The following is a 26,225-nucleotide window of genomic DNA, read 5'->3' as shown; positions in this document are numbered from 1 at the left end:
TCCAAAGAGTAACCACGTGCAAAAATCTGAAATTCGAAATCACTTTGCGTCGCTTTGGGTTCCACCGCATATGCCCTGCGTAACCAAGACATTGCACCGAGAGGAAGCCTCACTTTTATATCGTATAAGGACAGGATCTGCTAACACACCGGCCTGGTTATTTAAAACGGGGCGAATCAATTCTCCGAACTGTACGGCATGCAACGAGACAGGAGACATTGAGCACTTTTTGTGGTCCTGCCAGCAATTCCAACATGAAAGAGACACTCTCCTGAAGAATTTGCAAAACAAGGACCTTCCGCATGCGCGCCTGCAACACCTTATATTTCCCGAGGGATCAGTGATGGCCCGCAAAGAAACTTCACGTCTCTTGATCGAATTCTTAAGAGAGACTGGGTTGATGGACATATGGTGAAACCCTTCAGCGGTATTGTGCGAGACGCTCGGGCGGAGCAATTGCCGGCCTTGTTCGCCAGGCTAAACCCGCCTGTTGCTACAATTCACCACCACCACCACCACCATTTGTTGAACGGTATAGACAAGTCAGACCGAGACATTGATTTATGCAGACAGAGACATGGATTTGTGCAGAACAAACGTGAGCAAAGAGACTAAAAACTATTTTAAGCACATTTATGTTCATTTCTAAGTATGCGTTCAGTAGAACAAACTTGCCAATTTGCTTTCCGTTTTGCGGAAAACAAGTCAGCTTACATGCGCAGGCTTCAATATGATTGTCATCTTTCAATGATTGTCACACGCTTGCGACCGGCACTTACTGCTTTGTTCAGAGATACGAAGTAGGAAGTATAATGATATTTTTTTCGTCCATAAAAGACAACAGGAATTATGAATGGCTCCTTTTACAGGAGCCGAACATCAGCGCAAGATATTGACAAAAAAGGAGGTCACCCCATTACTTCGAGGGAAAAAGTGAACAGTGAAAATATAGGCATATTCATGCATATGTTGCAGCACGATGCCACGGAACACCGTCGTTCTAACGGACTCGATATGTGCACTCCAATAACTCTTCCGCGTCGATCCTCTTAAAGAAGCTTTGCCGGAATTCACTGGCTTGAATCAAGAATTTGTCAAGCAAGCTATGTAACCTTGTCTTAATTTCCCGTGTTGGTAACCCAGGGAGTGAAATGGTGGACACTATTGCTAAAGAAGCGTTCTTAAGGCCATCAACAGTAAGAGCACTGCTCAACCACTCTTTTCAAAAAAAAAAAAGGAAGAGAAGAAACGCAATTCGCAGCCACTTTTAGTCAAACTGGACCCCGCCATATGAGCCGTGTGTAGAGATAGGGCTTGACCGATCGGAAACCACTTTATAACTTGTAGGAGAAGGACAGCATCGCGTTGCACTCCAGCATGGGCGTTCGAAGCAGGGCAAATCAGCCACTCCACCATGCACAGAATGTCCGGAAATTGGCGACGTGGAACACCTCGTCTGGTCCTACCTGCGCTTCTATGTCGAAAGAAGGATCCTGTACTTGACAACCTGCAAACAAGACGATTTTCAAACGCACGTGTGCCACAGATAATATTCCCCGAAGAGCCGAGCATAGCTTCTAAGGAGAGTTCGATCTCGCCTTCTACTCGCATATCTACGCGACACTGATCTTATATAGATGTGTAATAACAGATGCCTGAGCAGTGAAAGAGACGAATGGGCGGAGCAGCACAGACCGCCAGGATAACAGCACCTGTAATAAACACCGTAACCCCCCCCACTCCCCCCCCCCCCACCTTACTAATCAATCCCCACCTTCCTCCGTTTCGTGCGCAAGAGCGAGCCGCGATCACCGGCTCACCCGCGCACACTTTCACTCGCACATGCAGTATACGGCACGCAGCGACGATTTCATCGCCCTTGATCTTTATACGGAACTTAACGGCGAGGCCGACGGCAGAAATGCACATGGAGTGTTCGTATAACTGATATCGCTATAGAAAGGAAGAGGAGACTGCACTCTGCTCAGGAAGAAAAAGAGCAAAGGTTGAACGCTACAGCAGTCACTCCAGTTCGATGGGCTCGCTCCCCAAAGGCGGCGGTCGATGACGAAACTGCGGTTTATGGCCAGATTACATAGCAACCAGACACTTAAACTACCAACGTCGAGGGTCTTCGTAATTTAAAGAATAATGAGCTCCTACTGAGGTGCCGAATGATATAAAATTTCGCTACGATTAGACTGAATAAGTCTTGTTCGAATGTGAACATAATTATGATGAAAATCTTAAAAAGTTAGAAAGAGTTGTAACTAATTTCGCGGCGCACAATACGGATATGTACGCTATACAGCATTAATCACATATTAACCATTGAGGCTTTCCATACAAATATTCGCACATATGTTTATTGATTGCTTGCCTGGGAGTTTTTCGCCTACTTAATGCGTCTAGTTTGGACTACACGTAACACCAGTTTTTCGCAAATAATTCCCTAGCCATGAAGCTAAGCGACGGTAACGTGGTCCTTAATATGGACCTTCCCACTTTCGGCAGCCTCATATTGAGGCAGCAGTTAAAAGAATCCGATGACACCTAAGCACTTCTTATGAGCGGTGGGTGCTAAAGCACTAATGCCCAATTGAGCGCAGCTGAGCGATCCATCGAGTTATGAACTCCTCTCAGGCAAGCAAGTGCGCCGAGACGCTTGGCCAAGGGCTCCTAAAGAGCACACGGCCGGTGCACTTCAATCCATGACGTCATGTCACCTTGCTCGACTGCTCTAGAATCTAACAGGGACGCTCCCGAGTAAGCCGCGATGTTTCAGACTTAACCACTTTCATCACGCCGCCCTTGGAAATGGAAATTTCGGTCCGTGTAGCACGACGTCATAAAGCAGATTGCACAGGCCTGCTATCAAGGAGGCGCTGGTTTAACGCGGGGGGTAAGACGCTCCGCTCCTGAGAGGGAGTCGAAAGTCACAACTGCCAACGCTGTCCCTTCTGAATTTCTTCTGTTTCTTATGTTATATGTTTTTGAGAAGTGGTGTACAACTTTTCATTTCTGATTCATGATTGCTCATTGAAGTGTTTATGAAATGTATATGTTCTTCTTCCCTCCCTGTAACGACCCTCACTGGAGGTTTAACAGCATGACCAAATAAAAAAATAAATAAATATATTAGTTTCTTTACACCGATTACCGAGGCAAAGTTACAACGCTGGCGAGAGCTTGCGCATACAAGTAACGCGCGGATAACGTTGGCTTACGAGAGTGAGGGTGGTGTGACGTACGGCGATGCCCTCTCCCGTCACGCAACGCGTTGTTCGCCAGCGCGGCAGCAGGTGTTCCCTTTCGACCGATTTCCTCCGTCGAGGGGCCCCTCTGGCATATTGTCATAGTTCATAGTGTGTTTTGTTTTTCTCATTGGTTAACCTAGGTAGGATATTAGGCAGCATAGTAGCAAGAGCTTGGTGGCGCAAGCCACCGCCCCGTTCCAAAGGGGACGCTCATAACATCCATCCATCCATCCGCAGCCAATGGGAATTCAGGTGCCGTTTCGCTGCTACAGACGACGGCTTTTTCGCTCAATGGGCCATTTATTGCATTCGCATCAAATAGCACTTTTTTCAATAAATGTGATCGAATTCCGCGAAAGTATCACGGATATCTCCATAGGATATCTTTCAGCAGCGGATTTGTTTGTATGTCAGCAAAAAGAGGGAAAGTGAAGCAAAATAAAAATTGCACCTTCTTTTTTATTCTTTTCGTTTGCACATTTCCATGCTTCCGAAGGACAAAGCACCGCTTCGGGAGATGCACCTAGTTATGAAGCCTCGTCAAACTTAGTTTACGGGAAGAGGCGAAAACGTTTTCTCGTGTTCGCAAGACGGTTAGACTAATGTGTTTATTTAATTCAGGATTTATTTTGTTAGCGTTACGGCTGCAAAACTGTCCCGAACAGATGTCACGGAGACAATGACAGGTGCGCGCGTACCCGGAAACCAGCAGTAACAAACCCGTTGTTCTGATAGCACCAACAATGCAACGCATTCTGTGGAAACCCGGCGCCAGATGGCTACCTCCTGCTTCCGGCTCTGGAAAGAGTTGAATGTGAACTGAAAAGAAAAAGGAGCTATAGAAATATATGGAAAGTTCTGTTGTCGCCGCTCCCGGCGTACCTATTCTCAAACCGCATATTCATCTGACAGCACCCTTTGTTGAGAAACAGCGGGTCGCTTTTCTGATTTTTCTTACCCGCTGTCTGGCTGTCGCTTCCTCTTATCCGCTGCTATCGTTTGTTTTCTTACATGTGTTCCACATTCCTTGTTTACTTCCGTTCTTTCATTAATGCTTCGTTTTCTCGGTGCCTGTCACAGACATAGAAATGCTTATAAGATATTCGCTAGTATCCTCCCATCCCCTCAAGTTGTGAACCCTACTGCAACAATTCAGCAACTGCTGACTAGCAATATGCATAAATATGCGACCTCTGGCTTAACGCAATTTCAAAGACGTGGTTTTTGGAAAATAAAGAAAAAGGACATTGGTAACGCAGGACGTCTTACATCGAAACATGTTATAAACGTTCGGAACCGAACGTTTGGAAGTTGTGTCTAACCCGCTTTAACTAGACGCTGGTTGAATACAAACATCACGAAAGCATGCCCGCGAGACTGTAAACAAAGGCAACGTAAGCTGTTCCGGGAACCGTATGTAAGCTCACTTTCACGATGTACTCAAAACGGGGAATCTTCTTGCCCGTGGTAATACAGGTATGCGCGGAGTGCACTTTGTGCATTATTCCGTGCGAAAAGCGCTAGTTTGCAAATGTCCAGCACCTTCGACGAAATGTCGCGAAGCACTTTGGCCAGTAAGCGTTCGCGACTAGAACGATAGAGCAGTGAGAGCTAGTACATATAAGCCAGACAATCCATAAACGATCGCTTCTGTTCTCAGAACCATTCGAACCACACAATAAATGCGGACTATTTCCGCAGATAAAGCAGCGTCTCGCACCAAGGAAATTTTACCACGTTTATTATAAGCCTTTTATTTTAGCACCGTATTTGTTGCAGCATGGTGTTGTATGTAGTGCATATTTTGTTTTTCTTGTCCTTCTAAGTTCGTTTCTTATTCCCTGAGCAGGAGGCGACAAAATTTCGGCATACAGGAATCTAGATTCCATCACCCAGCGTTCGCTTCAGTGTTTATTTTCAGCTCAAGGCATTTCTCAAGATGCACGCAAAGCGCGATACACGGCTGTTTTTTCTTTCTTTTTTTTTACAGTGAAGGTACTCTACCATCCAAAGAAATTTTCGTGTCCTTCACGTGCTAAGCGAGAAATTCCCGTACGTAGGCTGATCCCGGAGATAGTGTAATGCTGGGCCGACCCACGGTGGAGGTGAAGTAGGTGTCAAGCACTCCCGATACGTGGACTGATCCCGAAGATAGTGGAATACCGGCCCGACCCATGGCGGGTTCTTTACCGTGCACCTAAATCTAAGCACACGGGTGTTTTCGCACTTTGCCCCCATCGAAATGCGGCCGCTGTGGCCGGGATTCGATCCCGCAACCTCGTGCTCAGCAGCCCAACACCATAGCCACTGAGCAACCACGGCGGGTAGCGCTTTTCATGTAAACTGTCAAGATGAACCGACTCGCCCAAATCAAGGTATTCTTACACAGGATTCGGCTGGGCGTTGCCTTCACCCGTCGCTACGCGCGCATCATCGGCCAGTCCAACGGCCCTCACTGTGAACACTGCCAGGCGCCTGAAAGCTGGAACACATACTGCCCCATTGCCCAGTATATATGCTGGAGCGAAGGGCGTGTGAAAGTTCTCTAGCCAGCATTGGCAGGCAACCACTGTCGGATGACGCTATCCTCGGCCTATGGCCTGACAGTGCAACTTCAATGCGGGCAACTAAAATGCTGTTGAAGTTTCTGCAGGACACGAAGCTAAACAAGTGGCTCTAATAGGGTCACTTGCACTCACCACTTCTCTTGTTGTTGTTGTATCAGCATCACCCATCCCAACACTTTCACTCCCCTTCCCTCTTCCCCAGTGCTGAGTAGCAGGCTAGAGCACACTAGCTCAGGTCGACCTCCCTGCCTTTCTTGCGAATAAATTCTGTCTATATCTTCCACCCAAAACATTATTCCTTCGTCAATTAAATTTTTGGTCCGCACGTTTTGCCTACCGCTACCGGACACGTGGTGACATTCTGCATGACATATGGGGCAGAGGCGCTGAGCTATGAGAAAGCTTTAGCTCAGGAGCTCCGGTAAATCTAGATGCCTGGAACAGAGAAATCATTTTTCTTGGCAACCACTGCACCAATTTTGATGAGGCTCGTTGCGTTTAAAAGAAAACCTGAAAACTTATTGGCTGCAAGAAGCGAATTCTTTAATTTAGCCGCTAATGTTTTCTTCTAAAAGCTTATTGAAAATTGCAAAATCTAAAGACAACTCGAGCACAGGGTTTTCAGCGCTCTAACTCCGTGATAAATTATGATATGACAATTCTGTAAACTGCACCCAAAAGGACATCTAGTGCAGACAAAATGGATGTATTGCACTCCACTCTGAAATATAGCCCTATTTTGTGTGTAGTACTTTCGCAGAAACCTTGTAAACATTGTATTGATTTCCCTTAAGGTATACATTTTTATATCACATTTGTTCATTTTAGAGGCTCTTCAGAGGTGCACTTCTCAGGGCACAGATGAAATTCACACAAATGCGATGTCTCATTTTGGCGCAGAGGTACGGATATGTAAACTTCTTGCCTGTTCTTTTCATCGAAACTTACAAAATTAAAAAAAAAAGATTTCGTAATGCAAGTTCAGGCTACAAATAAATATTTAGCTTCGAAGAATCATTATGACTTGACGATCTATCTCAAATCCCACAAATATCATTCGAGATGGTCCAGCGGTTGTTTCCCAAACGCATTTCTGCGTTTTATATGTATTTGAACAAAGAAAAATTGGTGTTGGCCTGGCATTTTAATGGGGAGAAAGGCGAAAATGCTCGTGTACTTGAATTTAAGAGCATGTCACAGAAACCCACTTGATCAAGATTAATCCGGAGTCACCCCACTATACGGCGTATCTCATATTCCTATCGTGATTTTGGCACATCATACCCATACATCATACATCATGCCAAGTTTATTTATTTTCATACCACCCAAAACAACTCTGACGCATGTGTAGTGCTCAAGAAGTATTAAGACCTCTTTAGGTCGATATCTAAGTGTGAGGGGAAATAGCACAACGGATAAATACAGTTAAACTGATTGATAAAAGAATGCACGGTCTTCTAAAGCGAAGCTGGCTAATCCAACAAGCAGTGAGTGAGCTGGTCCTATATTGCATTCGCAGCATTCTTTTTTCATTAGTGGGACTGCCATCAGAGACGAAATTATGTTCAGAAATATAACAGGCGAGTAACCCTTCTGGAGAATTTTTAAGAGCCGGAGAGAAGGAGAGACACAGAACACAACCATTTCGAATCTCACCCACGGATTTACACTACGGAAGGCTAGCGAAAGAGAAAAGTCATGATAGGTGACGCGCATGCACACACAGCAGTGTTAAATGAACTCCGTTCCTACGGCATCGCATGCAAACTCTTCTTTTAAAAAAATGGGCGCCCTACTGTAGTCCTACAGAAAGGATCATACACGCGAGACAAAGCATGCAGAGCTGTGCAACTGTTTTTAACCTCAGGACTGCCCTTCACGCAGAATACGGTGGCGATGTTCTGGCGGTAAGGCAAAGTACAATAAACTGGGAAGGCAGGCGCAGCCTCTGAGATCTAACGAGCGCAAATCTTGGAGGACACGAGGTAGGTAGCAGACCGGAAGGCCGATTGCGCAGTTCGAAATTTCTTACCCGTGTCTTTCTGTTTGCTTATTTTCCTGTCTCTTTTGTTTAGCGGGCGTTGCAGTCAGACGTTGTTGCGGTCCCCAGGATGCATCGGGACACTTCTCTCTGATCTGGCTTAAGCACCGACTTCAGCGACAGTGGTAATAATGCAGCGTGCCCCCGGGGACGCCTTTCTCCCTTCGTCCTCGGCCTTGCTTTCCTTCTTAATGGTCGGTTCCTTTATCTATATGTGATATCCTCTCGCTTACAGCGCTCCTCAATTTTGTGAGCTCGCTTAACGGTTGCTTCGAAATAGCTCACCATCGGGAAGACGAATGGTTATTTTCGATTTCGATTTTCTTCTCTCGTCGACTCTCATTCACCGGAGTCTCGACTGAGAGCCGATGGATACATGCGCGAGTTAATCTTAATGTTACTCTCATTCGTTTTGCGCGGCTGCATCTGAGACACTTGGGACGAGAAAAGTATGGCCCGATTGAAGCCGGCTTGTTGCCGTAGTAGCCATGGAACCTTGCACTGCAGATGACGCGATACGCCATGCAGTGATCAGATAGCTCGCTAACAATTATTCCATTCGTAGTTTCATGCCTAGTGGCAGACGAGCTCTTTATGCACCGTCGCACTGGTGCTTGATGTCTCTCAGCCATTTCGCGTGGTCGGCAGAATGTGTCTCGAAGTGGATGTTATCTCAGTGGCGCTCGTGGGAGCATAGGCACATTGCGATTCTTTGCGATTCTGCTGTGTGCCGACTTCATTTAAACTGTTACCAACAAAAAATTTACAAAACAGAGATAATAGCAGCTTTGGCAACGCAACCTCAAGCAGTGTACATGTTACTCTCGCACACGACAAAGGCATCATGGACCGGCTCTGACTATAAGCAACGCGCAGTCAGCGCAACATCACGCTAGTATGCCAGCTTTGCACAGTCACCATGTGCGAACAGGAATTAGCTGGAGGAAACAATATGGATTTACCTATTTAATTATTGCAGTTATTTACTGCTGTGCTTTGTCAAGTAGCTATAATGCAGCATCTACAATGTTGTTCAAATCAACGAACCCTTGACAAAGCTCTATCCTGACAGAAGATGGACTTTCGGCTAAAATAACAATAATCAATTTAGCTTTCTATTCGTAATTTCTTACTCAGATATAACCCATGCATAAGTGTTCGGTTACAGCTGCTGCAGGCGTAGATGCACACCTTTCTTCATATACTTTCAACAACGTTTGGTTACATTTTTTTTTATATATATATAGACGGAACAGCAAACATTGCAGAAATGCGTGTTTTTTTTTGCTAGCCTATAAGCGAAAAAACATGAAACACAACAATTAAAAAGACGTTCAATGACGACAAATCTTCAATAGATTTCCCTCAATGCCACGTGAATGCTATACGTGAACAAACATGGAAGGCGTTTTATGCCTAAAATATGCGAGGAAGACAATCGTATATCAATGTGAAATATTTCATAAAAAGTTGAATTGTATTTCGCTTTCCAAAATTTAACAAAAATCTTCAGTATACCATCATCCTTACCTCATCAAAAACACCTTCATTTGAACGAAGTTTCTTTGCATTGCCAGCGACCGTTCAATGACACCTCATCAAATGTGTAATGATGAATAGGTGGTCATCAGGCTGCACATACATAAAATTTTTATAAGGTACTAAAATAGCTTAAGGGGTAAGAGTAATTAAGCGGCTTGCTTCTGCCGTCTGATGCCTTTCGATTAGAAGCTGAAACCCGCCACTTAATTGCATATGCATGCAAGCTCGTCCAAAGCATTGGTTAGTCTTTAATAAAATCCGAACGACAGTTCGAAAAAGAAGCGCAAGACGTCATCGACAACAAATGCAACACGACCTACTTCCTCTAGTTTTGCTTGTCTTCTAGGAAACAACCCCTCACACCGATTGATGGGCGCAGGAAAAGCTAAAATTTCCCGTTTTGGAGCCCTTGAATACTCCCTGATTGCTTCACGGTCTAGAAACCTCCACCCTTGATGCGTTCTAATTTTTTATCCCTTCCTAGACGGGATCCAGTCATCTCATTACCGCTTGCTATAATATCACCCCCCCCCCCCCCCACCCCCATACGGTAGTTTGGAGATGAACCAATGAATAGAACTCGGCCATTTTGGTCGCTTGCAGTTACCAAGTAGTGACCTACTAATGTCTTAACCAGCCTAATTATTGTCCGAACATTAACACTGTGACTCCCCAGGCAAGTCAATCAAGACAGTAAAGCTAAAAAATGGCGCTCAAAGCTCAGTGACTGCGGTCAGGTTTTATTATTATGGTTTTGCTATAAGGAGTTAAGTTTCGTTACTTGCCAAAGGAATGCTTGGTTAGTAGTGGAAGTCTTATGGCCGTGTTCATTTCTTGGAAGAAAAAAAAAGAGGAAACGCAATGAAAAGGAGACAGACAAAGAGCGAAAGAGATGCAGAAGACGGGTAGCCAATAAAGGCCGATTCCGGCGTCTGGTTTTGTATGGCGAAGTTATCACTGAGGGCTGCACAAGGCGAGGACCGCCCTTTAAAGTCCTCATCATTTATGGTCTGCGACGTCACCATGATCTGTACAAAGTGAAATGAAATGAAGTCATTACTGCTCTTCTAATATAGATACAAGACAGGCTAGGCACTGAACAATTTGAAAGCCCCACAAATGTCTCTAGTTTCTGAGGAACAGCCGTAAGTAGTGCATATATTCGGTGAGGCCCACGTTTGAAATACATGTTGAATATTCTAAATGAGCAAACGGTGAAGCCGTACGTAAACGGGAGAAAGGAATACATTAGAGGTAGATTTGGTAATAAAAAATTATAATTACATTGAAGAAACACAGTGTGGTTATTTTCACGAAGTACGTACTACAACGTTCGCTTATTAGTCGCGGGCATCACGAGTTGTCCACCGTTGAAACACTGATGCTATGACGCCAGGACAAGATTCGTGTTTATTTCGCAACATCTACTGTATGTGGGGACTATTTAGGCGTTTCAAGAGCACTTCGACACACCTGACAGCTTTTATTCAATATGCAGGCTGTGCTAGAACTATCACTGCGTGTCTACGATTCCCAAGCAACAGTCCTTGCGTTGTTTATGCATTCTCAGCGAATTTCGCTTTCCACAAGCCACTTCAACATTTTTTTTCAATTTTAATACCTTTCATGTGCTCTTTCGTGGCAGTCCTTTCAAACGCCTAAAATGTAACCGCTGTTTGAATAATTAATCTGAGTTGGCTCGTCTCGGTCAAGACAATTCGTCTTTTTTCCGTTAATCTGATAAAACATCAGGTAAAATTCGATGCCTTTCTTAGTAGAAGAAAACCCAGCAGGTCAACTTTGACTAAGGGTGTATCATCCAATAGACTGAGTCTGTGTTGATACGACAAAATTTTACTGGGTTGTTCTCGGTTGCGACAATGTGACCAGCATCGCGCAGCTCATGGCCTGAAGCACTCAATTTGACATTCAGTTTGCAACTGCAAGCGTTGAAGGTGAACCGCAATGTCATATTCCAAAACAATACGATAAAACCATATTCTCACATACAATGTGGTTCAATTAATATTGGTTGCAGTAACATGGCTTCACAGTATGATGCGGTCGATCTTAGTTTCTCCTTCGCATCCCTCCAGCGATTCCAGCACGTTGTCTTCGCCAGCATAGCCGCGTCGGCGAACAGTGACCACGGTCACATGCACGCGTGATCGGTGGACAACAATTACATTCCATTGTAATGCACTGACACAATATGGACAACATCGCTATACTAAAGCACTTGTGGACCCATGACGCGAAAGTATACCATAAAGCAGCAATGGCTGCCAGAACCTTGTTAGACTTCCTATATATATATATATACATGTATATATATATATATATATATATATATATATATATATATATATATATATATATATATATATATATATATATATATATATATATATATATATATATATATATGGGGCCGCGTCGAGCCGCTTTAGTGGTGTGTGTCCGAAGAGCTTTACGCACGACGTGGTACCGGACGTGGTACCGTAACGTGTGCACCAGTTATTTCGTTTCCACGAGAACCCGAATGAAGTTGTGAACTTGCCTCGCCGCTCCAGGAAACCAGCTGTGCTAGGTGCATCCTCCTTTCTCTCATTATAGTGTATCCTGCTTCGTCTCAAGTCTGACCTCTTCGTCATTCCTGGCAATAAATATTCTTGTCAGCTTTCACCCTCTCTTTGCAATGGCATGCCGGAACGCGCAAATGTAATGTGAGGTGCGAAATCGAATTGCCCCATATCGACCGATATTAATACAAACAGATTGGATTAGGCTACATTAGTATTCATATTCGTGGCAGCCTGGTAATTAGTCAGTCTTTCTGAGTAATGGTATTTCAATTTATCGCTTTTCTCACGCACAAATTAGAGCTGGTTATTAGTTTGGTAATGTTTTCTTTTTCTTCTGTATCTTTTTTGGTTTCCCGTACATCCTCTCTTTCTGCGTGTGTCGAAACTATAAACTAATCTCACCGCCCAGGCGCTTCCCGTCGGCTCATTAAACGTTAATTACTCTCCACTAGCATGTTGCAACCATAAATCTCCTTAATCTACGAGAGGGCGGCTGTGTTCAAACTGGTATGAATAGATGGAAGCGATCGAAATATGAGAATTGAAATGATAAATTCTGGGGTATTAGGTGCAAAAACTAAGATTTCATCATGAGGCATGCCACTTGGCCTGCATCGAAATGCGGCAGCCGCCGCCGAGATTTGATCTCGCGACCGTGTGCTTACCAGCGCAATACAATAGCCGCTAAGCCACCGCGGCGGGTGATCGAAATATGAGAGTTGGCATTACAAAATTATTTGACTGCCGGCAGTCTGGCGTGCCCTGACAGCCAGCTATATCGTCCATAGGAAAACTTGAGTAAGCGGCAACGAAGCGGTTTCAACAGTGGGTTCGCCAGTAAACTTGATCTGAGAACAGGCACGGCATCTGAAGAGGCTGTAGGACCGGCAGTGGATAATATTCCGTCTAGAAGACAGATGATTTCCTTAATTCGTCTCTTGTTCATCTTCCCACCGACCACCTAAAGCCAGTGCACCATTTCGGCACGTGTTTCCATTGGGCGAGCGAGCAACCAATGCAAGCTCCGGGATCCTTCTTGCACCATACGATGGATCATGTGACATCTCTTGGAAACTGTGAGACTGCGTGCGGTGTGAAAAGTTCCGTGTTATCTCGAGATATATAGTTTACCACGCTTTCGTTGTTCGTAAACATTGGCCCATGTCAATGAAGGGCATTGACTGCCGCACTAGCAGCGAAAAAACAAAAAAGAAATGGCCCATGGGCCTTCTCGATGCCCTCGTGATACGCTCATCGCGGACCGCATTAAACAAAGGCAGGGATTTCCACTTTTTCGTTAGATTGTTTAGAATGCAGTGATAAGCCTTAACCTTCGCTAAATTTAATTGCTAAGAGGTATCTCATTTTTGGGAGATCTTGAGCGCACTATTCCGGATCAAGATTCTTATCAATAGGTTAACCTCACCTCGAACATTTTCAGCATTCAAGGCGCTGCCTGGTTAGAGTTCATAGTGACGTTTGTCACAGTGCGAAAACAGAAAAAGTTTCTATTCGGGCCTCTGGCTCATGCGCCAGCTTTGTTCAATCTACGTTGCAGGAAGACCGGTACATTATGCCGCGTATAATGCACCTTACCTACCGTGCCCGCAGTGAGTGCGTGCGCGCTTGGGTGCGCGTGAGGTTGCTCAGATATATAGTTACGGTCGCTGCATGGCGAGTAGTAATCGTTGTGCATTTGTATCCCGTATAAGAACAAAAGAAAACAAAACAAAAAACAAAATGTAGCCATTGTCCTGCTGTTTTTCTGTCGACCACATAGTTATTGTTGCAGGCTCCTAGAAAGCAGATCACGATGTCATATCAACTCACATATAACTGGGGGGGAGATCTGATGCGGACGTAGCAAAATAATGATCAGAAATAATAATAATCAAAAATAATATGTTTAAGCTGTGTACATGGACTGCACACACGATGAAATCATACATTTTTTTTTTTTTCATATGGCATCACGCTACGCCGGCACAAGCTCCGTCGCTGTTTCCGCACCTCCCACGTAACTGCCGCAGCCGCTGCTGCAGCCGGACCGGCACCTTCGACGCGCGTGATGGTATAACCACAGAAACGCGGGCCACGTGCACAGGCGCCCTTCGCCACGCTCATTCCCCCTCTCTTCAAATGGTCGCCTGCGCGCGCATTCCTGTCCACGATACGGCCGCAAGCCGCCAATCTGGGAATGCATCCGGGAATACAACGGGGACTAGAGGTAAACACATTCACTGTAAAAACCAGAGCGAATTTTCCGTCACGCAGGACATGAGAACGAGGAGGGGGAGGGATGGCAGAGGGAAATCGTTCTACCGCTCTTGGTTGCGCCAACTTGAATAGTGACGCAGCGTGCACTGTCAAAAAAAGAAATGGTTCCCCGAGCACAAAGCCGGAACGCGCCCTGTAGCAAAATGTGGCATCAACCAGAAGGGTCATGTACACGTTCCTACTGCGCATGCACCAAGTTTACCTTGCCTATAAATTTCGCCCTTACGTTCCTTCTTCCACTTTAGTTATATATGTGCCCAATAAACGCCCCTTTATGCTGTTGTTTTACGTTTGCATCGTTCACATTTACTACGTTACTATATGTTATCGTTCACTATGTTACACGTGCAGAATAGTTATCTTGAAGAGTTAACGCTGGAACTATTAGTTGACGTTCGGATAAAGAAAGAACATGACATTTTTTGACCCCGAATCGTTTATAAAGTTCTTGTTTTTTTTACACCACCGCACGCGTACTGATGCCACAATGAATGTTCGATTGCCTTGAGAGGTTTCACACAAGAGTTTATTCCCGCTAACCTCATAGACAACCTCTTTTCTGCTACTGGCACGTGTACATAGCCAATTGGCATGTTTAATAAACTCCGTGGTGCACGCAGTATTCTGCCATAATTTCTGTCCTATGGCACCTGTGATGGTTTGGTCTCCTGCGGACGCAAATGGGGGCAGAAAAATCTCGAGCACAAACGGCGGGCGTAGTAAAACCAGGAAACCTACAATATACTGATAAATTATCAGACACGATGTTTTATCGTAAAGTGATTCAGTCACCGTGCCATTGGATAAAACTCCACGAGTGGTAGGCAGGGCAAGAGAATAAATGCGCAAGCTCACGATATATCAGCTTTCGTAGCCTCGAAGAATGAGTAATGCAATTTTCGATTACCGGCGGTCTTCTCTAAATGAAGCTGCGCGAAAGTCGACGGCGCGGGAATGAATACAGATTGCAGGCTTACGCGGCTCGAAGTTGCGGCTGATATAATGCATGTACAGGTAAGGATATATGAAATCTACGGGCGCGGACAATCGCGGGCCTTGCTCTCAGTCTCTTCACTTGGCAATAAATTTAATAGCCTCCGCAGTACGGATCTACTCAAGGCTATCCCCGATCCGTGACTTCCCTCCTAGGAGCTTCCTCATCGTCGGAGCCGGAACTTGTAAGGCTGGAAGAGGAGATATATAGCAGGCCTAAGCGACGATATGCCCTATATTTAGGCGGTGGTCCTAACGAGGCCTCCGGGCTGAGCTAGCTGTTTTAATTACGCAGAGTGAAGGAGCACCAATTTTCGAAGAGGCGTGACAAGCGAAATACAGTAGTATGGCAGAGGCGCATGCGTGGAATGCCCGGGGTGGTGTATACTTCAAGACAGTACAGCGCAAAAGAAAGCGTTGCCCGGTGAAATGTCGGATTACATCGTGCGAAAACAATAAAGATAAGCTGAACCTTACAGCTCTGCCTGTGAGCTGTTAAGAGGGAGCTTTAGCTCGATCGCTCCTATCAAATACATGGAAAAGGAGAATTTGTTTTTCTCCACAACCACTGAACCAAACTTGACGAGGTTTGTTGAATTTAAAAGAAAACCTTATAATCTAGTGACGGTTTGTTTTGAATTTTCGATTTATATTGTCAATTTTTTATTAAAAATTGGCACAAATCGAAACTTTTCAGTAAACTAAACCGTCAAGTTTACAATTCTGTAAATCAGCAAGGCAGAAAGACATAACCATTCTGGGAATTTCATCTGATAGTACATCTAAAGCGGACAAAACTGATGTGTTATACATGAATCTGAAAAAATCCAGTGGTATGGAAATACAGCTTTTGCAGAACCCTTTTACACTATGCAACAAATCCACGTAAGATATAAATTGACATATTTAATTTGTCCGCTTTGAATGATTTAATGGTTGCCGTTTACAGAACCGCGATTCATATTCTTCATGCAGATAAATTAATTTATAAACATCGTGTATCTATTCTTTTTTCGAACTTGTGAATTCTTTAAAATTCTTGCAAAAAATGCAGGCCCTAATTGTAAATGCCGCTTCCAACAGTCACTAGAATTTAACTTTCTCTCTCAAATGCAACAAATTTTATTAAAATCAGTCCAGGGGTTACCTCTGAAAAGCGTTTTTCGCGTTTTACATGTATTTGAATAGGCCGCGTCGGAGTTAGGCCTGAGCTAAAGCTTCCTTTTAAGATCAGACACATTATATGCAGTACGTTCTTTCACGAACACTATAAGGCTGCTTTTACCTAATTATTTATCTCAATCAGCACATGAGTACTCTTATTATCGGCCAGGACTTCTGCGGCCCAAGTGTGGGCAACGCTTCCAGCTCGCTTTCGTAATCACGCTAACTGCCCTTCTCCTCAAGAAAACCTCGTCAGTCTTGCTCCTTGGTGCGGCGTGCCAGATTCCAGGACGCCAGCGGTGAAGCTCCAAACTGCAGTAAGGCGAGCTTGCCTTCGATATTTTTTTGTACGCAACCCTGTAGTTACACTCGCGATACTGACAAGTTGCTTGCGGTCCCTGCTTCGGCAACACGCATATCTTAATGTGTTTGGAATCTGCGGCACAACATTCAAGCTCTCGCACTGCCATTAAAAAGTTTTAGCTTGTCCGGTATTCCGGTGAACGCGAACAGACTGGGCGTTTTACCGAATGAGCGGAGACGAATACGAAAACTGCCTGCATGGTGGCGCAGAGCTCAACCAGGCACACACAGCTAATATTGCAGTGATGAGGTGTTTGTTACTTAGCTGCTGGTGTAAATTTTCGGTGGCAACACAATTATGCTGCTTCCGAAAATTTGCAGGGCTCCCAAGAACAGCGAGGGCGCTTCTCAACCACAGCAGTCGTTGAAGCGGCCTTCCTGCCCATCAATGATTAGGTACTCTGAGGCACCGGCTCCGTTCGTTCTAGACGTGCTGTATACTACTACAGGCTTCCGACGGGTCCACGATTCGCGGAAACCACATACTTCCTGACCAGCCGGTGCCACATACATTTCCGAGTCTCAGAGAAGTCATTGGCCGAAGACACGGCCGTTCTCCATGTTCTCAGCGAAGCCATGCTTAAAGGGACACTAAAGCGAAACAATAAATCAGTTTAGACTAATGAAGCATTGTTTGAGAACCCTTCAGACAGTCATTTCAAAAGATAGTTTGATTATTAGATGAAAAAACGAAGGTCCAAATATCAGTATTTGAATTTCGCACCGAAACCCCAGCGCCGGTACGTCAGTGTGACGTCATGATTTCCAAAGTATGTTTTCGCATTTGGGCTGCGTTGGCTGAATAAAGGTTCCCGAAACTGGCCATGTTTAATATTTGGTTCCTTTAGAACTCAATGTAGTCAATCTGTACCGCTGTATATAATTAGCAGGCCCTAGAAGATGCCATAAAAATCCATGACGTCACAGCCCCCAGGTGCGGGAACTTAGGTAGGCGTCGCCACCCGTATTTCGTTCATGCGATTTTCTGGCTTACCAAACGTCTTATCTTTGTAAAAGTGGTGTTTTGGTGTTGTAGAACGGTAATTTACTAATGCAGAAGAAATCATTTTTCAATTTAGTGTCCCTTTAAGGAATACGAAGCGGTCAACACTAGTGCGGTCATTTGTATCGAAGATCTTCCCATGCCGCCCAGATTTGCCTATCAGACTTGCAAGAGACCACAGGTTTCGGTGCAGATGCCGCTTTCCCCTGTTTCATAATGATTCCCTACGAGCGCGCAACGACAGCTCCGGTGCAGCCGCCCACGACATGGTGGCCGGGAACCACCCTTTATTCCATCGACGAACATAGATGGCTCGGCAGCATGTGATATTTAACCGAGTTCAGGCGATTCGAGCGCCTTATTCGTCGAAACTTATTCGTCAGCGGCAAAATTGCAAATATGCGCCCGACGAGTGAGCAGACGGTGTCACTGCTTCCATGGCACGTCGGTGCAGCCTCTCGCTCTTCAATGTCGAGGATTTCATGATGTGCTTTCTCAGCGGCGACCATCCCGTTACAGCCAATAGCGCCTGGCAGAGCCATCTTCTGAACCAAGGCCGAGTGTAATGAAGAAGTGTAACTTGGGCTCGGGCGCTTGCACGGCGGGCGTAGAAGAAAGAGAGGAAGGAGAAAGAGAGGAAGTAAAGGAACGGTCTGGTGAATGCTCGACTGTCTGGTTCATTACAACTTCTACAGCGCTAAATCGATACATACTTCTAATTTTATTCTTCATTATAACTTGGAAGAATCCATCAATTTTTTGGCCCATCGCCCATAGTGAGTATGGCCCACAGGCGTGATGGGAAACACCAACTTTAACTGGCCCCACCTGCTCATGATAAGAAACTTTAGATATGAATGAAAGCGCATACGGCAGATGCATTACCAAGTTGTGATTGGTAGCTTACCGCTAACTCCGGAATAAAAAAGTGTCCAATCATTTCATTCCACTGGCACTGACAGACGGACAGAAACAAGGAGGATAATAAAAGAAATTGAGAAGATGCACCGTGCAATGAGCGATGGAACGAAAAGTGTGCGTCACGTTAAGAAGCAGGAAAACAGCGATGTGTATGAAAGAGCAAGCGGGATAGCCGATATCGTTTAGTTTACATTAAGAAAAAATAGGGTTGGGCTGGCCATATAATGCGTAGGTCAGATTAATGGAAGAATATTATAGTCACGCAATGGGTGCCAAGGGAAGAGAAGAGCAGTCGAGGACGGCAGAAAACTATAGGTGATCTGGCGAAATGAGGAAATTTGCAGGCATAAGATGGAGTCAGCTGGAGCAAGACAGGGGTGATTGGAGATCGCTGGGAGAGGCTTTTGTCCTGCTGTGGATGGTACTAGGACGATGACCATTATAATGATGATGGTGATGATGATGATGAGGACAGGCCGGCGCCCACGTAAACTGTGTAGTTGCTGTGCCACAAAATCAGTTCAAGAATGCGCCATGCAGTGCTTATATAATGTAAAGAAACGCAATTTCTTCCTTGCAAGAACCAGATGGTCTATTATAATAGTAATAGGCCATGCCCAAGGCTCAGTTTGACGTAGAAAAACAACTGATGATCAGGGTAACATGTTTGCCTTTTTTGCTGGTTCCCGAAAATATTTCCTCTAAATTGTCATTTGCGCTCCATACTTGGCGGCTATAACTGAGGCCAGGAACATGGCGTGGCATTCTTCTTATTTTAGTTCCACGTGAAAATTATTTGTTTCATTACTTTGTTGTCTCCAAAAACTACCGAACACAAAGCCGGCTCAGTGCAATGTCATTTGGCGGGATTCCGTAAATGATCATATCGCTTTCTAAGAAATGGCATGCTATTGCTCCTGGAAGAAAATGATTCGCCACCATCCCAAACTTTTCTGCACACATCGATAAATACATGCAGCATTGTGGAAACTACGGCTGGTGCCTTCCACACGGTGGCTCATTTCATGAAGCTGTCCGTGCTTAGAAACTTCTCGTGTGCTTTATGGCAGAAACTTGCTGTTTAGCTCAGCAGTCACTAGGAGACCTTCAGACTGCATCTGGATATTTGAAGACATCCTAGCCAGTCAAGCTGGTGAAGGTGGTTGCTTAGGATGAAACGACACTACGCTCGATGCAATAACGTTACGATCGCGTCTGTCGTTTTCCCACTGCTGCACGCATCTCTAAAAAATATTGGAGATGAAGGACAAAAGAAAAGCCTATTCCCTCCACAAAGCGATACTTCATTGCACCGATTCTGTGCTACGAGATATTTCTTCTGAAAGCCCTAACCGAAAGCGCGTTTCAATGTCACGCTTCAAAACGATGTAGCACAGACATACCGGACTTGGGCTTCTCCCCCATTTGCGATAACAGAAAAGAAGGGGTTTTAGCTCGTGAGGACTGGCGTGCGAAAACCCTTTATTTCATTTGTGGCGAGCTCCCCAATAATGTCGTTTCCTTAACGGGAAAATTCGCTAAAATGAAAAGACACACGTCGAAGCAGGTTAGGAAACATAAAAGCTCGGCAGTGCGCCGTTTTTCCTGCAATGTCGACATGCGCAGTCGCTGCGGTGGGTAAAATGTAAAGGCGAGTAAACAACAGGTTGACAGTGGAAGCGAACGTGAGCTGAATATAAACAACGCATGTTGCTCTATGATGAATAAATACAGAAAAAAAAACAGGAGGAAAGTGGAAATAGTCGGAGTATTTAATGAGAAATATATTAGCAAGACCACGGTGGTATTGTTAAATAGGAAGGAGAAAAAGAGGAAGAGGAAGACAAGCAATAAGAGGTAGAAGAAACTTTATTACATGATAGATTCTAGTCCAAGTATTCTTTAGAATAGCAAGATACTATGTAAAGCTTTATAATAAAATACAAAATAGCTGCCTTCCTTGAACGACTCAGGTGCGCAAAGAAGAAATGATCAAAATAAAAACCAAGATAAACAAAACGGCTTCGTCGACGCTGTGCTCAACTGTTCCCGCTGCATCTCATTATATTCAATGGCTCCACATTTTTGCCTTTCATCTCCCGATAATAACTTTTCCTGAAGAGGCACGCGTAGTCGCATCTATCCCGCTATGATGTAACGCTTCTGCTTAGCGGTGGGTTTTACGAAAGCCAACTCATTCTCTTATGAAAATGGCAGCCCATCTGTATCTTCGACTCGAGCTACTGTCAAGAGACAATCGAACACGTATCGTGTCTTTGTCATTAGACAGTTTTAGAATAGAGTTTGTCGCCTTATGCACGTTAAACGTAAGCACCTTTGCGGGACGTTACCGTGCGTGTCCTTTCAAGTCATTTAGTTTACCTTACGGAAACATAAACGTAAAGACAACTTTATAATACAGGGTGCCGTATGGTGCCTCGTGCCAAACGTATCCAAGCCAAGACGATCCAATCGCAACCATCCTGATGTTGCTATGTGGACGCGTCTCGTTAGGCGTGCGGGCGCCAGAATCACTGAACGATCTCAGAAAATGGACGCGCTATGCGCTCATAACCAACCTTTCAGGTGAGTTTAGAGTAAGCGAAAGCTCATTACAATAGTTACTGGTGATCAACGCGAGTGAGAGCGCAGCCATCACGAGAAGTCACGCTGAAGCGGGAGCCATGGGTGCCGCCATGTTCGACAACGTTATTTCTTAACTTCCGTAAACATTACAGACGTTAAACTCGCCAAATAACGTACGTTATCATAGCGCACGTAAAATGCAGGAACCCAATAACGTTCCAAGCATGCGCAGTGAGGACGACGCCATTTCTTTACGTACTTAATGCTTTTACGTTCGGTTTTAAACGCCAAACTTAATCTGTCTATCGTTACAACGTCAAACGCATTATTCTGAGGACTGCGTTAAACTGGCTATATCATATAATTCCGAGACAAAGATTCTTGGACCACGGTTTAATTTGTTGCAGGTCCACAAAGTAGCGTTGGCATTACCACAACCCTTTCATAAAATTGTTTAGCCGCAGAGACCGACTGCAGCCATGATGGGCTGCCCCGTCTCTTTGCACTGCTAGTTTCTTTCTTTCTTTCTTTCTTTCTTTCTTTCTTTCTTCCTTTCTTTCTTTCTTTCTTTCTTTCTTTCTTTCTTTCTTTCTTTCTTTATATTCCTCCATTAAACCTCTTTCGCCTGCGTAGCAAGCTGAACGCACGTCTGGTTGACCTAACTAAATTTCCTTCTCTCTTTCTCGCCCACCTACTGTATCATGCTCAGTTCTGTTTTCATTGTGAATTGTGCCTATAAAAATTTCAACTCGACGCGATATGCAATTTATGAGAGCTGCTTTCGGTGCTAATAGAAGCGAAAGGAGAGAAACAACTACTAGCAAAAAAGCACTTTCTTTCCCCATCTATTTTCCTCACTGTCGCTCAACACCACGCACGTCTCGCTGTGCGAACGGTCATCGTCTTTGTCTTGTGCCACGCGATAGGGAAATGCAATGTGGGCCCCGTTCTTGGTCGTCTTTCTATAGGGCACAGCAGCAAGAGCAAAAGGACCAACTTCGGCCCCGACCGCGACAACCACGAGCAAAAAAAAAAAAAGTGCAGCGCCCGACCCTTCTTCTTCACCTCGGCGCAAGCAGGTCTATATCGGTGTCGTGCGGCTGAGAGCGGCTCGAAGCGCCAGCTATTGAGCCGAATCAGATTGTTTGTCTTACAGGACCGTCCGTTCTAGCCGGCCGAGATTGTTGTCCGTTATTCGCCGGAATACAATCAGAACGAAAGCCTAAAATACCAATATTCCATTCCCCTTTCGTTCCTCGCAGAGTCCGGGTTGGGTTTTCTGTTCATCTCCCCTGCATTCATCCTGCGCAGGCCTCGTTGTTTACACCGTTCTTTGAACGTCCTCCTATGGAAGACAGTGGGGTTCTTTCTCGCGTATCACATTGAGCTGTTTGTTGTTCGGGAGTGTGGTATATACGCGGCTTCGTTCCTTCTACACGTACGCGTGTACTGGCCCAGTACGCTTGTCCTTCATTTTGTAGTTTCTTGAACGAAGCATAGCGTATGACGAAGTAGGCATTGGTGAGCAGCTGTCATCTGCATCTGCAGTTTATTGCTGTCATTGACACACCCGGCCGAAAGGCTTGTAAACAGTCGGATGAGAAGCCCTCTTTTTTACCTAATACTTTTTTTCTTGAAGTTATGTCGACTACTTACAGATAAGCTGCCGGACACAATTCTCAACCGTGCATGCAATGTGTTTGGATATGTCTCAAAGTCTTTACTCTGCGTAATTTTGCGCCAAGTTGCAGCTTACCCTTAAATGTTGCAAGCTTGAATGTGGACAACAAGAGTTCACGCCTGCCAAACATTGCACTAGCAGTAAGAACAGTAGAGTTTATGTAAACAGAGAAGTATAGAGAAAGAAAGAAAGCAGCGCGAACATTTCTGGGCTTCAGTTAATTTATCTGTTCCCTCAATACATTCCTTCGATCTATATATTTCTAATAGTTAGTGGGCTCGTTTATAGCGCCCAATTCTCCTGCCACACAAGCACTTACCACATGTGTTTTTGTGAAGTTGTTCGTTCGTTTATTTGCAATGCGTCTGACTTGAATTTTATTGTGTTATCTTGCTTTCCAGGAGGGGTTAACCCCTTTCATCGATGCGCGGGAATAAAATGATGCTGTTTTTAAAACGAAGCTTTATAAGACTGCGGGACACTACACTTTGATCTTAGCCAAAAGGCCGAGAAGCGATATAAGACTGCGGAAACTCCCTACACCTCCCTTACGACACTCGGTCCCATTCTGATGCGTGGTGGCAGCGCCTCTTCCACCATTGGCGGTGGCCGGATATGCAACTGGAAATAATTTACAAACAAAACAATGCCTCCATGACGTCACTGATGAGGTCAGAAGGTAGAGGGAAAAGGAGCTCCACCGGGAGGTCTTGCAGGTCTCTCTTGCAGGTCTCTCTTGCAGGTCTGCTGGCCGCGCGGCGACATTGGCCAAATCACAGAGCAGAACCCGCTGAAGTGTGCCGTGTTTACAAAGCGCTTTTTTCTGCAGCGTTTACCTTGAAAGCTTCTATTCTTTTTTTAAGGCACTGGCACAGCGCCCGTACACACCAGTACTAAACAATTATAATAAAATGAAATTAATATAGCAAACGGTCGTTAATTTCAATGCTTGGAGGTAAGATACTACATCTCGTTATTTTGTGAAAGTAATAGCTTTGAAATTCCTAAATTGCGGTTAAGTTTAGGGCTACAGTTAAACTAGTCCGCAGATATGTGGGTAGTATAAAGAAAATAACTTCCTGGCACCATCAATCGTTAATTTTGTTTAGTGTATCAAATAAAGCTGGACGATTTCTCAGTCAGCTAAAACTCAACACAAGTAAAAGTTGAACGTTCTTGTTTTTATTCACAAATTCCGTAGTGCAAAAAGACCGACCTCCACGCAGTGCAAAGTTTCAATCTGCAGAAGCAATTTTCATTCACAATTGAAATTTGTACATAATGAGTGAACATAGATGAGAGAAGATCTCAACCAATAAGAAAATTAACCATCGTGAGTTGATCCCACGGAACTTGACTTTTGTGCCTTACAGACAGAAGGTAGAGTAGAATACGTGCATTTCATTGGCAGTATGGGAAATAAGAACCTACAGAATTTTAAACTGGCTATATGCATCTGCATGAACAGGAAGTAGCCTATAGCTCTCATTATTCGAACTACATGCCGAATGAGGGAGCATACTTCTACAGCGCTTACAAGCGCATATAATCAGCCTGTCATCATACTTTGCGTAATATTCATACATACAGAAAAGCACGACGAGTATTAGGACGTTATTTTGACACAACAGCAACGCAAGGAACCAACCGTTCATAAAAAAAGCACTCTACATCGAAAGGGAGATTAGAAATTCATACTTAAATAGCATTCAATCGTCTATACTTATAATACTGGTGTTATTAAATACATTTTGCCGGCGAAGCAAATAACATTGGGCCTCGTCTATAATACAGGTGCTCAAAAACTTGCCCATACCGAATCTGAGCCTAAAGCAATGTAACTGAGCGTATGGTACCGTCTACGTTCCGAAATTCAGATAAAATATAGGGCTTAAACCTTCTTCAGTACGACATCTTAGTAGGGGTGCAGCAAAACGGAACAAGAAATCGCGTGCGTGCATGCTTTTGCCATTATTGCTCTTGAAATTCGATAAAACATCATGGCTGTGTCTTTTTTCTTTACTTTAGCCTTGGCTGTATGTGTCTACAAAGAGTGCGCAAATTGTATAGCCCAACAAACACGCACTTAAGCCCTTCAGTACAAGTATTTCACCTACAGCAGATGGGCTACCGTCATGAAGAATGGGTCGAGCGACACTGCTCCTATGTCAGTCCACTCAGGCTTGCACAGAACTGCTTTGCTCACGTAAAATAAATACCTGCCCGAAAATAAAGTGAAATACTTGTGCTTACCTGATGTCATTAGGAAACGTCAAAAACTCCGCAGAACTGGAATTCCCAGTGTAAGAACACCGCAGAGCCGCGCAACACATGTGATGCCCGATTTAGCCATCTTCGTCTAATGCTTTGTTGCACGCCTGATCAAGCTTATCTATCTTTCCCATCTTCATACATGGGCCGACAACGGAAGCAGATGACCAAGCGCGATCCGACTTGTGTTATCGCTGAGCGAATGGCAAAGGTGAGCAGCGGTAAGCTCGACGGGCGCACGAAAACAACCACTTCCCGCGCTGCACCCTATTTAACAGTCACCAGAAAAGAAATTAAAAAAATATAAGTGAGGATGCCCGCAACCTAAAACCCCTTAAACTTCGCAAAGTAGTGCCACGCTTTGAAGAATGCTGCCTTCTCGCGCGCTCTGGCCGAGGCCTCCGCCGCGTCGCTATTGGCCTAATAGGATCACGTGGGCCTTCGCGCCTTGCTTCAGCGCCATTTTTGCTTGGCAAGCATCTACAGAGTGGCGAGGAGCGCATGTTGGCGCCGTTGCTACGCTCGAGCAGTGTAGGCGTCGCCACGGTCGAGGAGGGAGCGTGAAAGAGAGGAGAAACGATGAGGAGTGAAGGCGGAGGAGGAGAGTGTGACTTTACGAAGTTTAAGGGGCGTTACCGCAACCACCTGAAGCCCGCATGTTACTTGAAACCGAAACTAGCACTCGCTTTCCAGAGATTGGCTTTATTTGCCTTTTCCCTCCACTTTTACGCCGTTGCTGATGTCGCTATCATGCAGGCCGCGTCTGGGGGTGGTTGAGAATGTGTAGGGAGGCGGGAGAGGCATTTGGGGTGAGCCCTTTCCAGAGAGAAGTTAGTGAGCGTCGCCACAACGCCCTCTGGAGCTCTTTGGTCGTTGTCACAATGCCCTCGGGAACTCCATGGTCATCGACTCCATGCTCTTTCGACTGCTGTAATTACGCGTCAGCTCTCCCCCCCCCCCCCCCTCTTCCC

General features: G+C 45.0%; 1 long non-coding RNA gene across 1 annotated transcript in view; it reads right to left on the bottom strand.

Annotated features, from left to right (window-relative positions):
- LOC135900345 (uncharacterized) overlaps window positions 1-25,407 on the bottom strand; it is a 195,253-nt gene extending 169,846 nt beyond the window's left edge. The window contains exon 1 of the long non-coding RNA XR_011511377.1: window positions 25,237-25,407. This is a non-coding gene — a long non-coding RNA (uncharacterized lncRNA). The remainder of the gene's footprint in view (window positions 1-25,236) is intronic.
- Between the last annotated feature and the right edge of the window lie 818 nt (window positions 25,408-26,225).

This window comes from Dermacentor albipictus, chromosome 1 (genome assembly GCF_038994185.2).
Source record: "Dermacentor albipictus isolate Rhodes 1998 colony chromosome 1, USDA_Dalb.pri_finalv2, whole genome shotgun sequence".
Taxonomy (NCBI): domain Eukaryota; kingdom Metazoa; phylum Arthropoda; class Arachnida; order Ixodida; family Ixodidae; genus Dermacentor; species Dermacentor albipictus.
This window is presented reverse-complemented; position numbering and strand designations above follow the sequence as displayed.